Source organism: Camelus bactrianus, chromosome 15 (assembly GCF_048773025.1).
Source record: "Camelus bactrianus isolate YW-2024 breed Bactrian camel chromosome 15, ASM4877302v1, whole genome shotgun sequence".
Taxonomy (NCBI): Eukaryota; Metazoa; Chordata; class Mammalia; order Artiodactyla; family Camelidae; genus Camelus; species Camelus bactrianus.
Window position 1 is genome coordinate 49,674,014 of NC_133553.1, and position 22,986 is coordinate 49,696,999.

At 39.5% G+C, this 22,986-nt stretch overlaps 1 protein-coding gene and 1 pseudogene across 17 annotated transcripts in view; one reads left to right on the forward strand and one right to left on the reverse strand.

Moving 5' to 3' along the window:
* NRXN1 (neurexin 1) overlaps positions 1-22,986 on the reverse strand; it is a 1,021,265-nt gene that overhangs the window by 611,634 nt on the left and 386,645 nt on the right. The window lies entirely within an intron of this gene.
* LOC105072979 (large ribosomal subunit protein uL24 pseudogene) lies at positions 8,803-9,235 on the forward strand (annotated as a pseudogene).

Here is a 22,986-nt window from a genome sequence, read left to right on the forward strand (position 1 = left end):
TATTTAAGAGCTCGGACAGAGTACTGATTTATCCAAGAACATAGTTATTTAGAGGCAGAGCGAAGACTGAATCAGGGACTACAAAGTAGGTACACTTTGAAACTTGGGCGAGGCGATGGTGGGCAATGACATCTAGGGGGAGAAAATGATACAGACATAGTAAAATTACACTCTGATACACCATTATAGAGAGATTATGGTTTTTCTGATTTAAAAAAAAAGCCATAAATTAGTTAAGATTCCGTTTGAGAGTATGAAGCCACCTGTTCACAAGAACTCAATATTGTTAATATCCAGGAATTTTGTCTGATCTTCAAAAGGTTTTCTTAACTGCAGGGCTAAAGGATTTCTCAAAATAAACTTCAGAGTTGGCTTTAACTACTGATTTTATATATGGCTAATAAAATTCTGACCCTAAAAATAGGCCATAAAAATAATTACTTAGCAGATGGAAGAAAAGACAAAATAGGATAAAACAAAGATAGCAAAGAGGAAACAGAAGGGGAAGGAAAAACCACCAGTAAAGCTAACACACAAGCACAGTCTAACTAGCTCCTCAGTTCTTAACCATACTTGGGATGTACCAAGAAAAGAAAAAATAAAAATACCTTATTATCTTTAGGGTTGTGTTTATGTCTAACATACTTGTATACGTACTTCCCCAGAAACACCTCCAGTAGCTTCCAGTTTTCCAGCTCGAAGCACATGGGTTTAAGTTGCCTATCAGCTCTCGCAATGGCCACTATAACTGATCCCATGTATTTTCCTAACTTCATTGCCTGTTACTCACTTTCAAAAACCCTAGGGTCCAATCACAATAAACATTTTCCACCCCCAAGGAAGCCATGACTCTGTATACATTATCTCCCTTCCTCCATCTCTTTCTTCTCTTTCTCTCCGGCCTTGGTATTTATTCATTCAGTGTTTTTTACTCTCTGTTTCCCCAACTTATTAACCTGGTTAACCTCCTCACATTTCAACACTCACCAGTACATCAAGGCTGAGAAGCCTTCCCTGCCACCCTACCCTGGGTCCTCCATAGCCCCAAAGGTTCACCCCATCAAAGGACTTACAATGTAGCATTGCCATGATTTCTTTACCTGCCTGTTTCCACAAGAATGCGTGTTTATTGAGGTTGGAGACTAGGTCACGTTAACCCTTGTATCTCAGCACCTGACATATAGTGGTTCTCACCGAATGTCCAAGGGCAGAGTAAACAGCCAAAATTTATTGAGCACTTTCTATTCACCAAGTATTGTACTGAGGGTATTATGCTTAAGGTTCACAGAATCTAGAAATTCCTTCTCTGCAAGGTAAAATCGTATTTAAAGTTAAAGATCCAGAACAGACGACCCAGCCCTCATGATCCTCCAGTTGTCAAGGCTTAGTTAGTCATCACTCTTCTGATACATGTAAAAATGTCAGATAACGATACTCAAAATATTATATTAAAAAGATTATCTCTCCCACTGTATTTTGTGTGTTATATCTCTAATTCCTACTCCTCACCTTGACCCCAAGTAACTAATGATGAGCTGGACCTTTGGCTGGAGTGCGGTAAATGTTTGTTGAATGAAACCCATAGAACTGATGAGGTTCTAATACTCCTTTTTCTCTTCAAGGATATGCCAGGAAAAAGTCTACCCAGTGCAGTGCCTTAACATAACCTTGAAAATATCTGATTTCAAGTTTGGGCAACAGAATACTCTTGAAAGAGAGTAAGAAGTTATGAGTCGGAGTTGGCACAGATAACTTTCTCATCAATCCCCATAGTTAATGGCTTCAAAGATCTGTTACCCTAAGAAAGTTCTTTTACTTTTTTGTTCAAGGCAAGCCAACAATTATCCTTTACATTCAATGTGCTAAAAATGGAAAATACCAAGTTTTTTGGGTGGCCATATGTTCCTATATTTCTAGGTCAGTCTTGATCAAATAGTCTCTTCCACGTACCCCATAAATACACTTGTACTCGTCAGCCCGTCTGTCCTGGTTTCGCTGGTTTGGAGAATGTGGTCACTGTGAATGTTCTATTTATTTCCTACCAACCATCCAACATTTATCTTTTATGTTTAACAATATTTAAATCATCTTAGCTCTTTTCTGAAAAAAGTAAGGACCAAATGGACAGCTCTTGGCAGAGAAGATAAATATGATGAACTATTCTTATTTTGACATCAAATGAATTGGAAATGCGCTGGTGCTGGAACAAGGAAGAACAAGTTTCCTCTGTTAAGGGAAGAGTTTTCTTTGACCTAAGGATGAAAAACCTAAATAAATGGGTCATCTCAGCTTGGTAAGTAGATGGTCAGAGTTAATACTGTCACCATAGTCTGATGTGTTGGGTCAAACCCTTCAATCACAGTATACCTACATAAATGTCAAAGAGAGTTCTTAAATTTCAGCCCCACGTTACAAATGGAAAGGTCAATGTGTCAAACAGAAGTAATAAGTGAGGAAGTCTGGGATGTTCCTGAGTCTGGCATAAAGCCACAGACTCAAGTCACTTCAGTTTGGCACTGTATTCCTCAAACTTGAATAGTGTGTGCAAACTTTTAAAGGAAATAGAAAATTCAAAGAATAGATCTATGTGCCTTACTCTCTTTCTACAGATTCTGAGTGTTCTGGTTTGAGAAACAGTGGACTAGTAAGTAGTTAAGCACACAGATTCTAGCATCAGACTTGGATTCAAGTCCTCAGTGCCACTTAGTAACCGAATGACTATAAGCAAGTTATATTTTCTAAACATCAAACTCTTCATGTGTAAAACTGGGATTTAAACAAAACAAAAAAAAGTTGAAAAACCTGTCCCTAAGTGAAACAAGCCAGTCCCCCACCCAAAAAATTACTGTATGATTCTACTTATATGGAGGTATCTAAAGTGGTCTAAAGATAAAGAAAGTAGAATGGTGGTTAACAGGTGCTGGGGAGAGGGAAATGCAGAGTTGTTTAATGGATACAGATCAGTTTTGCAAGATGAAAAAGTTCTGGAGATCTATTGTACAACAATAAGAATATGCTTAACACTCTTGAACTGTACACTTACATTATGGTTAAGATGGTAAATTCTATGTTGTGTGTGTGAGTGTGTGTGTATGTGTGTGTTTAACCACAATTAAAACAAAACAAAGCAAACCCTGCCCTGGAGGAGTTTAGTAAAGACAACACTTTCAAAGATAAATGTAAAGTCCTTTACTCAGTATCTGGTGAAGTCAGTGCTCTTTATAAAAGGGGCAAGCATTCTTTTTTCAACAAAATAATAAAAATTATTTAAAGTATCAAGCACACAGACATTTCTACTGACCTAGTCAATGATTTCCCTTCTCAGTCACTGTGTGTGTTGGTTGTCGATGGGGCATCAGTCAAGAGAATCATTGGACTCATTCAGGTGATTTATTCCTGCTGCTAGCTTTAGTGATGACCATGACTCCTGTGTTTTGGAGAGGCATAAAACTGTAACCTGGGCAAGCGCCAGTCTCCTAGGAGAGGTCACTCAGTTATAGTTGGTAGCATTCATCTGGCACTCTGGTAGGCAATGACAATTTCTAAGCACTACGCAACTTCTTGTCCTGGCCCAGAGACACTGACTTTTCTCAAAAACACATACTATCCACAGATAAATGATATACTTTTAAAATTCATTTAGTGTCAGAGTCCTTCCAGTAGAGTCAGTATAAACTCCATAAAAGATTAAAAAAAGAATCCCTTTTGTTCACTACTGTATTCCAGTCTAGAACAGTGTCTGGTACAAAATATGAACATATTCAGTTTTTTTTTTGAATGAATGAGTGAATGAATAAATATATTGGTCAAAGCCTTATTCAATACAAAGAGTCAGTAATGGCTTAACCAAAAGAGTTCTTACAAAGGAGATACCTAAGAAATGTTACTTAGCAGCCCCAGGGCATGCCCATACTAAAAGTCATTTTGCTTTAACCTCAAATTCCTTCCCACTCCAGTTAAAGTGAGAGTTTATATATCTGATTTGCTACCATTGCCCTAATCAGAAGAGCTTGGGACATATAGAAGCTAATGTCCCAACAGTTACTGAAAACAATTCGGGAATTTAGAGGTATAGGTAGATAGTAATAAAATGTTGTTAATAGTATATTCATTTATTTTCATATGAATCACCTGTTATGGTAATTAGCTTTATGAAAATATACCTTGGGTTCTTGGCTTATGCCAGATAAATCAAAGATTTATAAATACCATCATTATACTTGCATGTGGTACCAACATGTTCTGTTCTGCATTAGGAGCGAGAACTTCCAGAAAGAGAGAGTGTGCTAGAAAGAATTTATATCAGTGAGGTAGGCAACCTGGGTTCCAGTGCCAACTTTGTCTTCAACCAGCTCCCTGACCTCAGGTGAGACACAATCTCTCCATGTCTGTCTATGATAGGTTGTGTTTCACTACAAAAACTTTCTTAACTTCTCTGAGAGTCAATTGTCTCACTGCTGAAATCACATAACAACCCTTGTTTTTCCTATTCCACAAAGCTGCCTTCTAACTTTGATAATTGGGACTCGTACACCTGGTGATGTGCTGGATGATGCTAAGTGGTTCAAAACTGTATTTAATTTCCAAGTTACATTTATTTGGATGTGTACTTGGAAGGAAAAAGTATAACTAGGATAGTAAAGTTGTAATTTTATGGGTAATATTACTTTAGGATGAGATGGTTGCAAAAGTAAATTCAAATGTAAAATATTAAGTAAATAATAATATAGGTAATGTATAAATATGGCACAATTATGAAAGTAATATACAAACAACTGAGGTTTCGGAGGGTCTTGTGAGAATCAATTGTGACAATACATGAATGTCCTTTTCAAAGTCAACATTGCCAACCGTGATAAGATGGTATTGGTATTATATAAATACATGTAAATGAAGTAAAGTATTATAATGATTATTCTAGTAAGAGTTGCCTCTTTTTTTTTTTTTTTTGAGTGCCTATTATGCTCTTGGCACTCAATAAAGACTAGGCATTTTACCAGTAGGTAAAATCCCTACAAACAAACCTGGAAGCTGGGGCATATCGTAGTAAACCGTTTGCCCACGTCACACACCCAGCGCATGAATCTGGCTCTGGTAACTCTAGATCAGGCTCTATCTAGGAAGGTTACAACTTCGAAAATGGCATCCAGAATTCAATACACATTTTTTTGAAAACCAAAAGGCAAACCCTATTAAGTGAGGGAGCCACTCTTTCACATGCTCTCATGTCTCACCATGCAGCACTGAGAAAAAACAGCCTACTGGTCAATGTTGAATAATTAAAAAACAGCACTGTGAAACTCAAATAATAAGTGTGATCCTGGGTCTTTCACAGAAAGGACTCAAAGGATCTGCACCTCATGGAACCGTATGTTTTAATGGGAAGTGTGTAGACGGTGTATAATCTGCATAAGGAGGTGAGAGGGTTGGAGACGCGGGACAGAAACCCTGGATTATGTGCCGTCTGCCTTGCTCCCCTCCACCTGTTTCTCCCCGGGTGGAAGGTAAAAACATGCCACCATTCAGACACAGTATCTCCGTTCTAGTCTGTTCTCAGGTACTTGCTGGCTTTTCGGCATTCACTTACCTATTTGCTCTGGCTCTTAATTTTCTCAGATTAATCAGAAAGGGATCCTATCTGTTCTGAAAACAGACAGGGGTCTAACTGCTGCTGGTTCTCTAGGCAGGTGTCTCTCTGACCCATTAGATCGTCAACCCCATGGGAAGTCAGAAACCAGTCTGCTTTCCTCACTGTCTCCGCCACAGCCCCTGGCACATAGCAGATCCTTCACGAATAGTGAATGAATGGATACACCAACGAATAGATGTATTTACAGAGCACTCCTTATGTGCCAATGACTGTGTAAGGTTCATTGTTGCTTACGTGTTGAGCGTAATAAAATAAATTTTAATACATGACCAACTTTAAGCCCCTTGTAAATGTCGAATGTTAACAAAGGCATTTTTAGTTACTTTTTAAAATCAGTTATTCAGATGCAGTTTTAAGTCAGAACCATTAGATAAGTTCTCAGAAATTTTATCAAGATTGCACTTACTATTTTAAGAAAATGGAACTCTGCACTGCTTTGGTTGTGAAATGCACTTGTACAGTGTGTGTACTGTTCCATGTAGCTCCATGAGGCCCTGGGTCTTTAAAACACCGCCTGTGAAATACTTTCTGGGATGCTGTCGTATCTATGAAACAATCCAGACTATTCTGTTAGTGCACGTAGCTCTTCCCTTGATCTGAAAACTCTCACATTCCTCATGCCCACGAGAACAGGGACACTATACACAGTCTCCTGGACGACTGGCATCCGCCCCCTGCACCCTGAATGTGCTAACTCCCTGTCCTGAATCGAGAGTGCTCTGTACCAAACATGGTCTCTTCTACAGAGGCCTCTGGTTTTCATGAATGCTTTTGACACAATGGCTAAGAAAACATGTACAAATGCTAGTGACCACTGTGCTGAAAAGAAGCGAAGAAAGTGTCCACAGCATTTCAGGGGTTTATCCAACAATCTGGTGGGCAGGTAAGACATGGAGGACAGCCAACTCTCTGAGGCCAGAGACTGGAGTTGTTCGATGTTGGATCCCCAGCTCTGGGCTTGATTTCTTGTCTAACGTCACCGCATAACAGATGTTTGACGAGTGGATAAAGGGAAAAACCAGATACATAAGGTAGGAAGGGCTACTTAGTATAAAGAGTCTGAGGCGCTCTCTGTTTCTTATAAATAGCACAGCCGAGGGAAGCTCTACCATATACATCCATTTGAGTCGGATCTTTAAGGAGGGACAGATTATGATCTGCAGAAAGGAGAAAGTAGGACGAAGATGATAGTGACGTAAGGAATGTAGGTCCAGGGAGGTTCTGGGTTATCTAATTTTAATTATCACGATGCCTATGATCTCCCTGCTCCTTGATGTTTCACGGAATCTTATTCCAGTTCCCTTCCCTGCTGTTACGATTCTTTCCTGCATCCCAGGGCTCTTCCTGAGGGGGCTGACATCAGCCAGGCCTCCGTGCTGTGCTGGGCAGGAGGGTGTCCGCTAGGGGGAGAGAGCATGTTTCTCATCCCTCTGCAGATGCCCCCAAGCTGAGCCTGGAAACGTGCCCCAGTCTGTCTGTTAAACACGAGTCAGGTAGGTGCCCTTCAGCAAAGCTTCAGGCTTGGCTTCCTTCCCTTGGCTATTAAGATCCATTCGCACAGAATTACTACATGTCTGAGGTTTCTAAAACCCTTTGCGTGGCTCTCAGTTAATGTGCTGGATCCAAATTTCCACCTTGGTTAAGCCGGCCCCAAATCCTCTCCAACCCTGCCCCTGTCAGTGAAGGTCCAAGAACACATAATAACGAAGGGGATGAGAGTAACACCGACAGCTTACTGACCACTTATTAGGGGCCAACTGCTGTGCTAAACTCTTTGAATGCAGCATCTCATGGAATCCTTACCATAAAGCCCTGCCTGCAAGCTACAATGATTACTCCTATTACCTCCATTTTACAGACGAAAGAAAGAAACTCGTTCAAGTTACACAGCCACTAAGTATGAAAGCCAGATTTGAGACTCTGGAAGTCAGTTTCCAGAGTTTCTCAAGGACAAGGGCAAATGACACTAGAAACATACAAACAAGCTTCATAATGTGAACACTGTCAAGCCAGCAGGTAAACTGACACCTGCTGCAGTCTGCACACCCCAGAGGAAAGAGGGGAGTGGGTCATGCTCCTTCGTGCACTTCAGTGGCAAGTCCGTGAGCCCAGAGAGCCTCTGTGGGGAGCAACAGGTGTTCTAACAGCAGTGGCGCAGGGAGGTTTTCCGGGCTTGGGGCAGCAACAGCGTCGGGAGAAGTGACTTTGGAAAGAGAGCTGCTACTCAGTTTAGGGAGTGAAGAGCAAGAAGACTTCTGGGACTCCTCCAGGCTCTCCTCAACCAAGGTAGAAAAGGCTAGAGGTTTCAGCGCATAGACCGTTTACCTCCAAAGACTGTGTAATCTGTTGTGGCAAGCCTGACTGCTTTAATGCTTTAAAAAAAAAAAAAAAAAAACCCCAAACAGGAACCTAGATCAGTGGGAAAGATGCTCACGTGAGAAACACCTGTGTGTCATGTGTGTGTGATCACAGAGGAATTTAGAGAAAAAAATCCAGAGGAAGAAAACCATCATCCAAGTGCAGAGGACAAAACTGCCATCGAAGCACCAGCGTCAGGAAGCCTGTCATGAAGACGGGGAAGCAGAACAGGTTCCTGGGGCACCCGGCTTAGGAAGGCATCCTACCAAACAGACCAAAATCTATGCAGCGTTAAGAGCTGCCAGTCCTACAAAGCCCCTGGCCTGCACCAAGCGAGCACACCCCTTTCCTCCCCTCCACCTCCACGCCCTGCCCTCGGTCATCTCAAACTGAAATTACCTAAGCTCAGATTTGTTTTGCCATTTATCTGAACAGAGCAATTGGTTTTTGATCAAATGTTATTTCTTGTGAATCCTATAAATTTAAGCATGATTAGGTGAGTAACTTCTGTGCGGAATAACTAAGGGAACCCATTTCATGTGAATACACAAAAGATATTTAGAGAATGTTTTCGTCAATCTTGTCAGCCCAGCTGCACTCAGTACTTGCACACTAACGAGTGGGTTGGACGTGAACCCACAGTGCCGTTGTCACCTAGCCCCAGGTGAGACGAGTATGATGAAGGAGACCGACTTTACAAGTATGTACATTCCTCCCATATCTCCTCTATTTTTTTAAATAATGCAAACTGTACGGTATAAAAAACACAGATCGCTGAAGCACCAGCAGCCAAGATGAAGTTCAATTCTTTTGTGACTTCTGACGGAAGCAAGACCTGTGACAGGCATGTCAGTGCACCTTCCCACATTTGCAGGAACATTACGTCTTCCTCCCTTTCCAAAGAGATGCAGCTGAAGCACAATATTCAATCTATGCCCATCCAAAAGGATGAAGCTCAGGTTGTGCAAGGGCACTACAAAGGGCAGCCAACTGGCAAAGCAGTCCGGGTTCACAGGAAGAAGTATGTCATCTACACCAAGCGAATGCAGCGAGAAGTCTGCTGGCACAACTGTCCACGTGGGCACTCACCCCAGCAAGGTGGTCATCACTAGACTAAAACTGGACAAAGGCTGCAAAAAGATCCCTGCACGTAAAGCCAAATTTTGCCAAGTAGGAAAAGAAAAGGGCAAACAGAAGAAATAAACAATTGAGAAGATGCAGGAATAAAATAATCTTTTACACAACTCTCACTAAAAACCATTAAAGTGAAAAAAAATGAAAAATGAAAAATAATAGTAAGACATTTAATGTTCATCTTTAGTATCATCAATTTAAAACGATGACTCATAAAAAAAAAAAAAAAAGATTTAGAAAGGAAAATATTTTATGAGTTAAATAGACCCAAATGCAACATCATATTTTTGGAGTAGATCTGATCCCTGTGATTGGTAGTTCTAACGGAATAGAGTTTATGTATTAATTGCACAATGTAATTTTATTTGTTGTTTGCAAAGGGGAAAGCAACCAAAATTCCCTTGACTTCTGCAGTAACATCTATACGTTTGGGCCATGTTTTAGAAAGAAATGTTTTAAGGGGCAGTGAGAATTTTTATATCCAATACATTCATGCTGTTGAAAACATGCTATTGGATGAGACCTATTAGAAACATTAATGAAAAATAATTATTATCATACACGTGAAGTTGTATGATAATGACACCGTTGGCATCCCAGCCCATGAAACCCACGTAGAGGTATTTTTTAAAGGTAAAATTTATGAAAACAAAACACTAATAGTGACATATTCTTTCAAAATAGCAATGTGAGACATTAATATAAATTGCTTTGGGTCACAGCTAAAGATGGTTCCAAACTGAAAAAGTATATTTGCACTTACCAAAGTATGTTTAAAATTCCTTAGCTTTGTATTTCATATTTGATATCGAGGTCAATCAGGACATACGGTCCTATCTACGTAAACTGAAACTTTCTTCGTGCCTATAAATGTATTTGTCCTAAAAAAATCAAAATATACCTAAGAACTATCTGGCAACCTTCAACACCTCTGTGGGCATCAGTGTGGGAGGGCCACAGGGGAGCCACTGGCTCCAGGTCATCAAACATGGAGAAAGGCCTCCTTATAACTTTGTTAGACACGGTAACGTGTACTGGGCTAAAAATGAACCAGGAAGCCAAGGAGTAAAGCCTTCTAAGACAGAGCTGAGGCTGGAGAAAAGGGGCTGAGAAATGTCTCTTCCTAGAGACCCACAGAAACAGGATAAACAGGCTGTGTGCCACTTATGACTTTATGTTTATGTTTTGGTCTTTGATTCCATTCAGTCTAGTGCCACCTGAATTCTGAAAGATGCTGCTAAACTTGGGGCTGTCTCATTTCCCTGTCTTTCCATATTTCACCATAGGGTCCTCATCTCCTTTCATCCTTCCATCCTATCTCAGTATTAGGGAAGACTCTCATTCTGCTTAGGGCTGACACTTCTGTGATGCTTCATATCCATTTCATTTGTTCACTAATTCAGCCGGCCTCTATTTTGTGCCTATGTCCAAGCCCCTCTCCAAGCACTAGGAGGGGTTCTAGAATGAATAAGGAAATACTCCTGCTCAGAAGGAACCAACGAAAACAATGATATAACGCCAACTGGGGCCCAATTTGTACATCCAGGTTGGAAATTCTGGTATGCTGGAGGAGATGAAGCAATAGGTGTCTATTTTATGAAGTCCCAGTGGCCATCTGGAATAAAATAAAACAGGGCTTTGGAAATGATGGTTAATACCCTAGGGTGCTAAGTATAAGACACTCCACCAAGAAAGAGGAACATATTCTTAGAGTATGATCTGATTTAATAGAAAATACGTTCTTAGTTTTGAAAGTGGAAAAGAATTTGATCTCCAATTAAATCCTTTTTGAAATATAAGAGATGCTTTGGAGGTTACTCAATTGTTCTCTGGATTTTTTTTCCCCCCAGAGAGTGGGACATGTTTCAAATTCTTTGATTGTGATTGATGGTCCAGAGGAAGAAAAGATACCCACCCACCCCTGTTCCAAATGAGGAAAGTACCTTAGCAAGGGTGCCAGGGTCAGCATTTGAAACTATGAGGAGGAACAGTTCTCCCTGGCAGACAGATGTAAGTTAATGCTAACAGATCAAAGAACAGCACCCACGGTGGTCTCAGGAGGACTGGAAAAGCTGCCTCATTGAATGCACATCGCTTGGAATTCTGCTGTAAAGAAGGAGCACTTGAGGGGATAGGCATCCCAGCTATTTTTTTCAAGGGAGGGCTTAGAGCTCAACACGATCTTAATTTCCATTGCTGTTAATAACTGTGTTCCTTAAAAGTTCCCCTCCAGCCTACAGTGGCATGAAGAAATGAGGCCCAAGTGCTAACACAATGCAAAAATAAATAAAGGCTATAAAATAAGAATAAACAACATGTTATAGAAGCTATTATCTTCCTGGCATTTTCAATTTCTCTCTCCTAATGGCTCCCTAAAACTCTGGTAGTGGTTTCCCGTAGGAAAACTAACTTTTCAAAAGCATATTTATTCCCAGCTAGATTAGAACTGATTTTCACATTTGTTTTGATTTCACAGTTATGATCAGGAGTTAGAAACTTCCCTTCAGCATTAGACTTCTTCCATCAATAGTCCAAATAGTCTCCTTCTGCTCATTGCCAACTTTCTTTAAAAAAAAAAAATCATTGCTTCTCTCTCTCTCTCTCACTATTCACTTTTTCCTTAACCTCTTGCAATCTGAGTTCTTAGGACAATTGCTCTTACAGAGCTGACTCCATTACCTTTTCTCAGATCCTGTCCTTTCTCAGGCCATGTCTTTTATACTAATTGTTACTGTTACTCATAATGTACTGCCATATTTTTTGAAGCATTCCCTTCATGTGCTTCTATGTTGATACATACTGTTTCAAATTGTCAGAATAACCCTTTGCTATCCTCACTCATTACACAAAAATCTCACATTTAAAGAGGTTGTACAATGTATCGAGAGTGCTAGACTCAAGACTGGAGTGCAGATCTGTCTAACTCCAGATCCTGGGCTCTCTCCATTCTCCCTTTGTGCCTGGACTGGAATGCTGTGTAGTTCACAACAATTCCATGGCGACCACTAGAAGAAATGGCTTGGCCAGGTCAAAATTACAAAGAAAAAGCTTTGTATCTGGCGGAACAGATGGTGAACTTCGCTGGTTCTCCCTAGGAGGAAGGCCCCATCTGCCCATCCTGCGTGGAAGCCTTCAGGGGCCCCGCCCGACACCGGTCAATGCAGACGGGATTCCCCTAGACTGTCTGGAAGGAGTCCTGCTGGATTTCTCCTCAGGTCTTTACAAGGTCTATGGAAATTTCTTCTAGGACCTGGTTCTTAATAAGCCAAATCATATGGAGGGACCAGCCTGGGGGAGGGCCATGGCTCCGTCCTAGGCTTGATCTTGGTCTCTGTCCTAGCTGCCTAGATGAGAATAATCCTCTACCCATCCCACATCCCTTAAACCTTCGACTGGTGTGTGTCAGTGGCCTCAGTGTCTCTGACACGCTGCAGCAGCCCGAGAATCTGCTTTTAAGGACCTACTTCCTCCTCTATAAGGCCCTTGGGAGCTGTCCTCTCCTGTAGCCTTCCTAACCCGCTGTTAACTTACTGTCCTAGACTCTGGGATACATCCCTTCCCCTCTGACCTCTTCTCTTCCCTGTCTTCTCTCCCCACCCTTCCTTCCTCACATGGGTGATTCTCAAGGTTCTGGTGGTTCCATTCTCTTCCCGTCTCTCCTCGTTACCTTCCCAGATGGCTATGTCCACACTCAAATTTTCAATACTTCCTCCATGTGAATGGCTCCTACTCTTTCTCTTGAGCACCTGTCCTGCATTCCATGGCAGCAAAGGAACCTCTCTGCAGGTTTCTGAGGCACAAAATAGGTTTTCTCATTTGCTACCCAGCAGCTAGTGCACACGTGGAATGCCACTGTTCAGCACATATTTTTTGAAGAAATAAATGAATGAGTCTCCTTCTGTCTCCCCTCATTACCTTTCTCAATGAGCAAGTCCATTTCCAAAGCTTCAATACCTCCTCTGTGTCAACTTGTTGAACAAATAAATGAATGAGTTTAAAACAATACTTATTTTTTTTCACCTTTATCCAACACTCTCCCTGCTGCTGCCCTGAAACAGGCTTTAGAATCAGACTGAATTAGTTCAAAACTTTGTTCAGTATATTAATAGGATGAAGCCTCAGGCAAATCACCTAGCTTTCCTGAGCCATTTTCTTAAGGGGGAAAAATCAGAGAATAATGATCACTCCACTTGTTTATTATGAAGATTAAATAGTACGTGTAAAATATCTCAGTGCCAGCCATATTCATGCTTGTCAGCTCTAATTCTATCCCTCCTGTCTCATTTAAACCTCACAAGTATCTCATGCGGTAAGTACTTTCATATCTCTGCTTTATAAATGAGGCAAGGAGGAAACAGAGGGACAGAGAATGTGACTTACTTGCACAAGGTCATCCCAAAACCAAGTCCTAAGCAGTATTCCTCCAAGACCCATGCAAGTAACCACCTCACTGTTAGATCACAAGCTCACTCAGAGGCAGGATTCAGACCTTATACAAATTGATAAACCAAATGGCTCCCAATAAAATGAACCTTTAAAAGGTGATCACTAAATACTGAAGACATAAGCAAATATGTTATGTTTTGAAATCTGACCTCCCAGCTTGATGGTACGCTATTTCAGGGGAAAGTTTCTGATTGTCTCCCACAAAGCTAACTGCGATATACTCAATAAACATTCTTGACTTAAAGATTATGGTATAATTGAGAAAACATCCTTGGTCATGCTTTTCCAAAGACATGAGGGGGTAGATGTTTCATGAAAGAAAAATTTTAAGATAAGGAAAAATGAGAAAGAGAAGTAATTCAGAGCCAACATGCTTCAATGAAAGTTGTATGAGTCAACAACCCAGAAGCCAAGTCATAACCCCTTCATCAGAAGAGGGAATGCATGATTGAGAAATCTGTCCAGCTAACTGGGGCTGAAGCAGTTGCACTTGAAAAGGAAGTCATCAGAAATGGCTTGATGTTTTCTATAAGAAGCTAGAAAATGCATTATAATTCCAATTGTGGATAGAAATTTAATGCATTTTAAACAGAGTGGAGAGGGTGAATAATTGTTTTGTCAGTTGGTGGAGTGGATTTTAGTCATCTCAGTAACTATAAACCTAATTGAAGGAAAGCAGAAAGATGTATTGGAAATTGGGGGATGCAAAATTAAATGGAGGAAAGCAGACTGATTGCTTATATGAGAAATTAATATTGCAAATTTCCTAGTCAGAGTTTTAGACTAAATGAGGAACAAAAATAATAATTTAGAAGAGATGTATCTGACTTCAAAAGCAAAAAGAAAGAACTGCTCAAATACAGTGGATTGTTGAAAAGCTTAAAAAAAAATTCTGAAGTGAACTATTTTTCTTTGAAAATGATAAGAACACACATAATATAATTGCTCACTAGAATTCTATTATAGTTATATTTGCACAGTGATAGATACATTATCATCTGCAGAGTTTGGCTATGATTGGAAACTAAAAATAAGCGAGGAGGGGGGTCAAAATTCCCAACTGAAAATATTAAGATTTGCTTTCTGTGGCAAGGAACAGAAATAAATGTGGAATACATGTTTTACGGGCCCTGCACAAGCTCACAACTTTACTTAGAAGTAAAGTTTCCAGAGAAATAACTGAAGTGTGATCTTTCTCCAAAAGCTCTTGATAAACTTTTCTGTTAGATGATGACAGCCAAGAAACTCAAGGTTAATTTGAGAGATGCTTGTAGACTCAGGTGGTCATTAAAGCTCTGGTAAGAATAAAGAGAGAGAAAAATGGCATGAAAGATTCTGACATTTAAAAAAAAAACTGACAATGGGAAAATGCCTTTTCACATTCTAAGTTCATCTATAAATGAAAATCAGGGAAAAGAAATATTGGGTAATGTTGTGGCTGCTTCTTTCAACTTGGTTATTATTGTACTAAATTGAAGATTTTATTGGGTGCATCAAAATTACTCAACTTATTAGAGACATTGTTGCAAATAATAATAATGATGATGATAACTTGGGAGAAACCACTTCATCTTGCTGTGCCTTAGTCTCCTCATCTGTGTAATTAGACTTTTTTTCCCCCCTAACCACTATGATATATACCTCAGTATTTTATTCTGATGTTAAAGTTTTATGTTTTGGGGATAACATGACTACCTAAGAAAGAAGTTATAAGTAAACTAAATCAGAGTTCTGAAAGGATCCAATATGCTTAGGTATTTGAGAATTAAACTTTCGAATCTGTCCTACAAATAGAGTAATATTAGGTTTCACATGTGTGCTAGACACAGGTTTTAGGATGCTACTGAAACAGCGGAAATTTGAATGAGGTCAGATGCAGCATGCCAAAGGCTTGTGTTAACTCAAGTGATAACGAGAGTAGCTCTCAGAAATCATGACCTTGACTTCTGCAACCTAATTCTAAGAAAAGTCAGTTGCTCAGAAAGTCCAAAATGGTCATCTTGGAAAATGCTTAAGAAATGGGAAGAATGGAGAGAAGAGTCTGAAATTTGAAATTAACCCTCACATATTTTTTTTAATTTTCATGATAATTTTACTGTGCATTAACACCTATTTTAAGTAGACTTTCATGAGTTTGTATAGTGTTGACCTGGAAGATTTAAAAACCACTTCAATTTAGTTAGTGTCTGCCAGGTCTGCCTGCACATTGTAGATTAGAGTGTATTTAAATACCATGAAAGTGTACTGTTGCATAAGACAGGTTTAGCTCCTTCTTTGCTCTGAGGCAATTTTATCTCGTTGGTTAGTCAGACACAAATCAGTTGTTATCAAACAGAACTATGACATCTTCCATACCTGCATTACTCGGTGGTTCCATGAAGCTAGGGAAGGAATCAATAATCACGTGGAAGCTGGTGGAGGGAGCTATACCATGAAAGAGTCTGGAGCAAGAATCCTAAGATCTATTTCTCTACCTAGCTCTACTACTGGTTAACAGCAAGGCCAAAACATGCCTCTTCAGTTCTCCCTTCATGCTGAATAGAACTAAAGGACGCCATCTTTTCTTCTTCTTTAAAATTGCATGGCTCTATGGAAAAGGCTGGGAATCTTAATGCTAAGATTAAACGGATTCCATTGTATTTCACCCAGATTGGGGAAATTCATCAAATAGGTGGCACAGAAAATACAGGCAACCCCACATACATTATATTGGATATGGGATCTCAGAAAAATACAGCATCTCAAGTTGATGGATGGGAGAGAGAGTAAACATCGTCCCCCTCCTCTGCCTCAGACCAGGTTTTGGCATCCTGGGAAAGTCTACTGAAAGCTAGATTAAATCATGCCTCCTAATTTTTTTTTCTTCAAGTTCCATACAGATACCCTTTGTATTTACGTTTTAATTACATTTATCTTTAAAGATTTTGTCACCATTCAGAATTTTCTTCTTTGAATCATCATGCACCTTCTTATAGTTGAATAGCTCTTATTTTTGAATTTTGGATATGTTATTTTTTCCCACTAAGAAAGAGGATTATTAAGAAGCTCTCTCCCCCTCTCTATCTCTTTCTTTCCTTCCTCCCTTCCTTTTTTCCCAATAAAATTATTGAAGGTTCAGATACAGTTTCTATTCTTAATAGAATACAAGGGGATATGGATTCTGGCGAAGAGGGAAGCAGACTGTAATAACGCACAGGTAGGAGAAAGCACTTTTTGAATCTCTTCCATCTCTCCCACTGGCACTTTCAGCTCGTCCCGCGCTTACACCTGCAAAGGTGGTTCCTCTCTCATTGATTTCTCTTCTTTAACGCAGTTCAGCCCTAGAGCCAGGAGGGATAGACTGGCATAAGAATCTTCCCTTCAAAGAACAGAAGACATAGTTGGCCTCTGATATCTCCCTGGTCCACGTTAAAAATTTCCAGTCTAAAGCTTTCCTAGACGCCAATTCCTAATAATATCATGCTCAAAAAATCTACTCTCTGGCAGAGATCTCTTGCCTGTTCACAAGCACCACCCGCTCCTAGAATCAAACTGTTATTTAAAAAAAAAAAGCTACAAGGCAACTATGTGCAGAACCCATCAATCCACCTTTGCTACAATACAGGGAGGTATACAACCGTGGTAGCATAGCAGTGTTTTGAATTTTTTAAAACCCTGAGTGTTTTGATCATATGCCCTATGACTGGGCTGTGGAACCAGCTACAGGTTTAAAGTGATGAAACTTGTTTGATTGAAAACCATAAAACTTAATGAGAACGCTGAGCTCCCAGCATCAAAGTAGGTGGTTGCCGCAGAAAGCCTTCAAGGGCCTGGGCAGAGAAAAAGTCTTACATTTCTGCTGCTTCTTGATAATCTGATTCTGGAGGCTTTGCCCAATTTTCCTTAAGAGCAGGGTGCAGCGGGCGGAGGTAGGGGTGGAAGAAAGAAAGAAGGAAATGTAAACTAAGCAGGCAGATAGAAATCTCTTTCAACCCAATTTTTTCTTAGATCTTAGGAGTTTTTGTTTGTTGTATTGCTTTGACTTGGTTTTGATCAGGGAGGGAAAGTTCTTATCTTTTCCTATCTTTTGGGGATAATGAAGGTCATTCAGCGTGGAATGTGAGAACCTTTTTGGCCAGAGGGCTTCTGAGAATAGGACTTTCAGATAGCTTTACGTGAAAAATGCTTATCTGTGTTTGCAACCACCACCCCAGGAAGGGCTTTGGTTCAGAACTTAAACCTTATTGTAGGAATGGACTTTAAAGTACACAAAGCTTAATCCCCTCACTTGACAGATGAAAAACCCAGCGCTAAGAGAGGTTAAGTGAAATTCACTGGGTCACGCTTCACGCGGGCTGGCCAACTTCCAGAGTCCTGCAGTCCAAGTGATCAAAAACCGCATTCCAGGAAGCCAGTTTTTTTCCTTCCTTCACGCTTCCCCTGCTCTTGTTCCTCCCTCCTTTGAACTCGGAAGAAAAGTATCTGGTTTCATTGCTTTGTTTTGGTAGAAATATATAGACTTGTCTTGGGTTGGTATTTTTGATTCTTTCTTCTCCAAAACTCATCAAGTCACCTGATTCTACCTTTGATGTACCTCTGGACTCTTGGTTATTCCCCTCTAACATCACTCCCTTGATCTGTTTCAGGATTTTTTTTTTTTTTTAATCTGGAGGCTTAGGGTCTTTTGATCATTCATATTAAATCCTAGCCCTATTACAGACTTTTCTAGAAGTATCCATGACACCCTATAACAAAATAGTAGTCTCTGTTAAAGTCCTTGCATCATTTGCATCTGTATCACCTTAAATTTCTGTTAAAAATGCAGGTCCATTGCTAAATCAGAAGCTGTGGGGACAGGGATCTGCAGTTTAATGAACTCTCAGGTGATTCTTACACACAAAACTTTCAACCACTGGAGCAGCCATAGCCTGTCATCATTTTATCCACTGTCTACGTCACTTCCTCCAGTTTTCATCCGGCATCATTGTTCACCTCTCTTCCATACATACGTTCCCTGGCCACACTGCCTGATGCCAGGCATTCCCCAAACATGGTTGTTACTCTTTTACAACCATGCCTTTTCTCCAACTCTTCCTCCGTTTCAACTTTGTATCTCGTGTCTTGTAAACATGGAGGTACACTACCATTCTTTCAACACTAAGCTCAAATATTATCTCCTTGGGAAAGACTTTTTTTTTTTTTGACACTTCTTGACGACACTTCATACACTGCATTGCCTTAGAATGCAGCCCACATCTTTGTTATACAACTTATCTCACTTGAGTGCAGTTATAATCATCTACTTAGGGGTTCCAGAGCACCAACTACGCCCCAGGTTCTAGCACTAAAGCAATAAAGTGACAGTCCCTGCCACCAAGAAAGTCATCTCCCAGCTTGTCTCAACCACAGTCCTCACCTGAACCACAGAACACAGAAAATTATTTGAGTAACCGTTTTCTCAGTTCTCTCAAGGATGATGCATAACCAGCACTATTATGTACGATGGAGCTCTTAGGATATTAGGGCTTAATCTTCTTGAGAAGCCCTAGATGATCAAACACTGGTACAATTACAGTAGCAATGAGTACTGTGACAGAGATAAGCCCAAGGTGAGGTGGAAAAGCAGAGCAAGGGGACCTAATGACCTTTGTGTTTGTTTCTTCTGTACCAAGTCTGATTCTTTTTCTATTCTTACTTAGCATCTAGCACAGTCTCATTTCATGGAGATCATTTAATACATTTTTGTTGTTGTTGAATTGAAAGCATTAGGGTTCATTTGTATGCTTATGTGTCTTCAGAATCTAGCCAAGGCAATGCAAATCATCCCTATTTGTAAATCCAACATCTCCTTCATGCAGGAGACATAGCTGGCACTTACTGAGGGCTTGGTGAATAAATGAACACATTTTGAAGGATCGTTACTCAATTATAAGTACTACAGTACTTAAAAAAAAACTAATATGAATATTAAAACCTTTCCTAGTATGTAAACTACACTTCTGGGTAACTTCAAATTTAATTGCTTCCTGTGTTATGTGTATTTCCAGGACAGAAAGAAAGAGTTTATTACAAGTGCAAGCAAAGTTGGATGAAATGAAAAAAGGCTGCATTTCCCTGGGTGGTAGATGGAGGTAGGTGGTGGCATTCTCAGTATTATTCTAATCTAATAAAGCAAAAGAAGTTTAGTTTGAAAATATTTTCAAGAACAGCCACTAATTACAAGTTGAACTTAGAGGAAGATAGTGGGGAAAGGTAAAATGCCATAACATTCTGGTGTCCTGGCGAACTTTTGAGCAGGTCTGTGATACTTCCTTCTCCCATGGCAAAGTCTGCAGCCACTTTACTTCAGGCAAGGTTATCTTTTTATAAACATTACATAAGCATACACTTCGCACCCCTCCCGGGGTTAATGGTTTTCCCATTTATGTCAGTTAAAGGCATCTCTGTGTTCATTTAATCACCAAGAAAATTTCAGGCTGTGTGCTTCAGTTTAGAGAGGTGCCATACTTCTTTGCTGCCTCTAGGGGGCTCTTATTAAAATTCATGGTGCAGAAGCAGCATTTCCCTGAATGGTTCCTTAATGCCTCAAATCCCCAACTGTCTAATTTATATCCAAAGAAGAGTTTACTTCCTTTAGGGCATAACCCATTATGTTACAAAGTTGTTAAAATGTAAATAAATACATAGAAATCTGTTTAAGTTAGCAAATTGTGGTAAAGTAAAAGAATCCTGAATAAACCAAGGCCTAAAAAAATGTAGAGAGTATATGGAAAACTCAGCATAAGAATATCACCATGAAAAAATTATAATTAACTCAAGTAAACCTGCACACAGTGATTTTCAGCACTTTTGCAAGTTAACAAATTTTGCTATGAAAGCAGTACTCTAAAAATCAAATAAAGGTTAAGAGACCTAGTTTAAAATTGTTATTAAAACACACAGATGCTTTACTTTAATGGTCATAGGCTTAGTTCCAACTATTTCCGAAGCAAAAGCTTATTGCTTAGTTAGTAAGTACAACTCGTCCCAAGACTGTATTTGCCTCTAAATTTAGACTGTTGGAGGATTGGCCTTGCATGCTTCCTGGTGGTTTATCTGCCCTCAGTATAATCGGATGCAAAAAACCTGATGTCCACCGCTGGGAAAAGGCCGAGCCCAGGCAGGGGCTCGGGAGGAACTGAGCCTGGGAGAGTTTCTGTAGGCTCTTTGGCACTTTGAGATGCTGAGGCTCTGGCTGTAAGTCTCAGAGTCACTACTGCGCTACTAAGTTGTACACTGTTCTATATTTTGATGTCTGAAATACAGACCGGCTGTTGCAATTGAGGTGCATTCTAGCCTAGATGAACTGGCAGTGTTTAATGCCAATCATAACATGATCGTGCATCTTATAGTCAATGATGTCAATAGAATGTGGTTGTTGAGGTGCTCTAGTTCACTGATTTTTCAAACTTTGATTTGCATATGAAATCATCTGGGGATCTTATTAAAATGTAGATTCTAATTTAGTAGATCTGGGGATGAGCATGAGGTTTTCCATTTAACAAGCTCCCAGATGACACTGACAGTTCACAGACCACGCCTCAAATAGTAAATCCCTAGATGGGCTAAGGATTGTTGCTGGGCTTTATTTCCTTTTAAACTACCTAAAAACTACAGCTTTTAGTCACATGCTATTGTTTAGAAATTGTTCTATATAAATTCTGTGTAATTTTACATAAATGTGTTGATCGATGCATGATAAATCAAATAATTATTAAAAAATAGCTAATGGTAATGTTAATAAAGGATTGAATTCAATCATTGGTGTTCGTACCTTTTAGTCTAAGGGACTTGGGGAAGAAAACATTAACAAATAAGGTCAATTTACTCGTTTAAAGATTTAAGTCTCACGTACGAGACTCTGATTTATCTACAAGTGGCAAATGCAAGCAGGAAATACAGTGATTGTGTCTGAAAAATAATGTTACGTGAAATCTGATGATGATATTATCCTTAAAAAATAAAACAATCTATGTATTTGAACTATAAAAATTAAGTGATTTCCTAATTATTAAAAACACACCAGTGTTCTCCTAAAAATTCTGAGCTTCTCAGTCATCTTTACTAATTTTTGATACATTGGAAGGTGGCTATTATAATTCAGGAGAACAAAAGAGGAAAGCACACTGGCTAGAGCCAATAAACGGAGGCTTTCTTCTGGATTCTTTCACGTATGAGTGATGTGGCCTTGATGATGTTATAAATAATTTGTGATCTCCAAGTCAATTCAATTTCCTCACAAAGCTCATAGGACCTAAGTTAAATGAAATGACTTCTAAAATGAGATATGTGTACAAAATCTCATAAACTCGTCTGCAATCAGGACAATCCTTACACTTTGCAGGGTCCAATGCAGAAGTGTAAATGAGGGGCCCCCCCTTTGTTCCAAAGTTATTAAGAATTTCAAGATGGCAACAGGAAGATATTAACCCAAGAGCAGGGTCCTTCCATGTGTAGGGCCCTGGGTGACTACACAGGTCATACGTCCATGAAACAGATATGCTATAGGTCCCATTCCTACCTGCAATCTAACTGTAGTTAACACTCACCATTTACTGAAATATTACAGTATCACAGGCACCATGTTGACTGCTTCAATTACATAGTTTCACTTACTCCTTTAGAGGGAAGGAAAATGAAGCACAAAAATATTAAATTACTCTTCTCAGGTCACACAGCTACTGAGTCTGGGAAACCAGGATTGGAACCCAGGTCTATCTGATTCTAAAGCCACTCCTTTTAACTAATTTCATGAAATGCCAATATATAACTGGTTACTCTCATCCCCATTCGATTCATGTTTAGAAACTTAGGCTCAAACAAATACATGTTTGATGGACAATTCATTTATCATGACCTTGTTTAGATGACCTATGTCAACCTAATTATCTTATATCCTGTTACTTCACACAGACCCTGGTACATAGTTCATAGTCATGCAATACACATGAAACTAAACTGAACACTCACAGTCACCAATTTTTCTGTGTGCAGAATATTTGCTCAACAAAGATAAAAATCTAATTTTCCTATTATTTAAAATCACATGCTTCTGAATGATAACAGAATTATTTTCATTTTAAAGTAATTAATTTGTTTTAAGCGTGTTTCAATCGTGTTGATTCTCCTGAAAAAAACAGACCAATTACCATGCACAGGAATAATTTTCTTCCAAACACAGCACTTGATCCAAAGAACTAAGACAAGAGTATATCATCTCATAACAGAAATTAAGATGAAAACCGAAATAGTCACTTTATTTTGGGTGGATATCAGATTTTTAAAATATGGCTCAAACTTGCTAAAGCACAAGCTTGCATTTATATGGAGCTTTTACTTTTCTTTTTCTTTGAAGTGTGTTTTCTAATCCTTTATGTCTT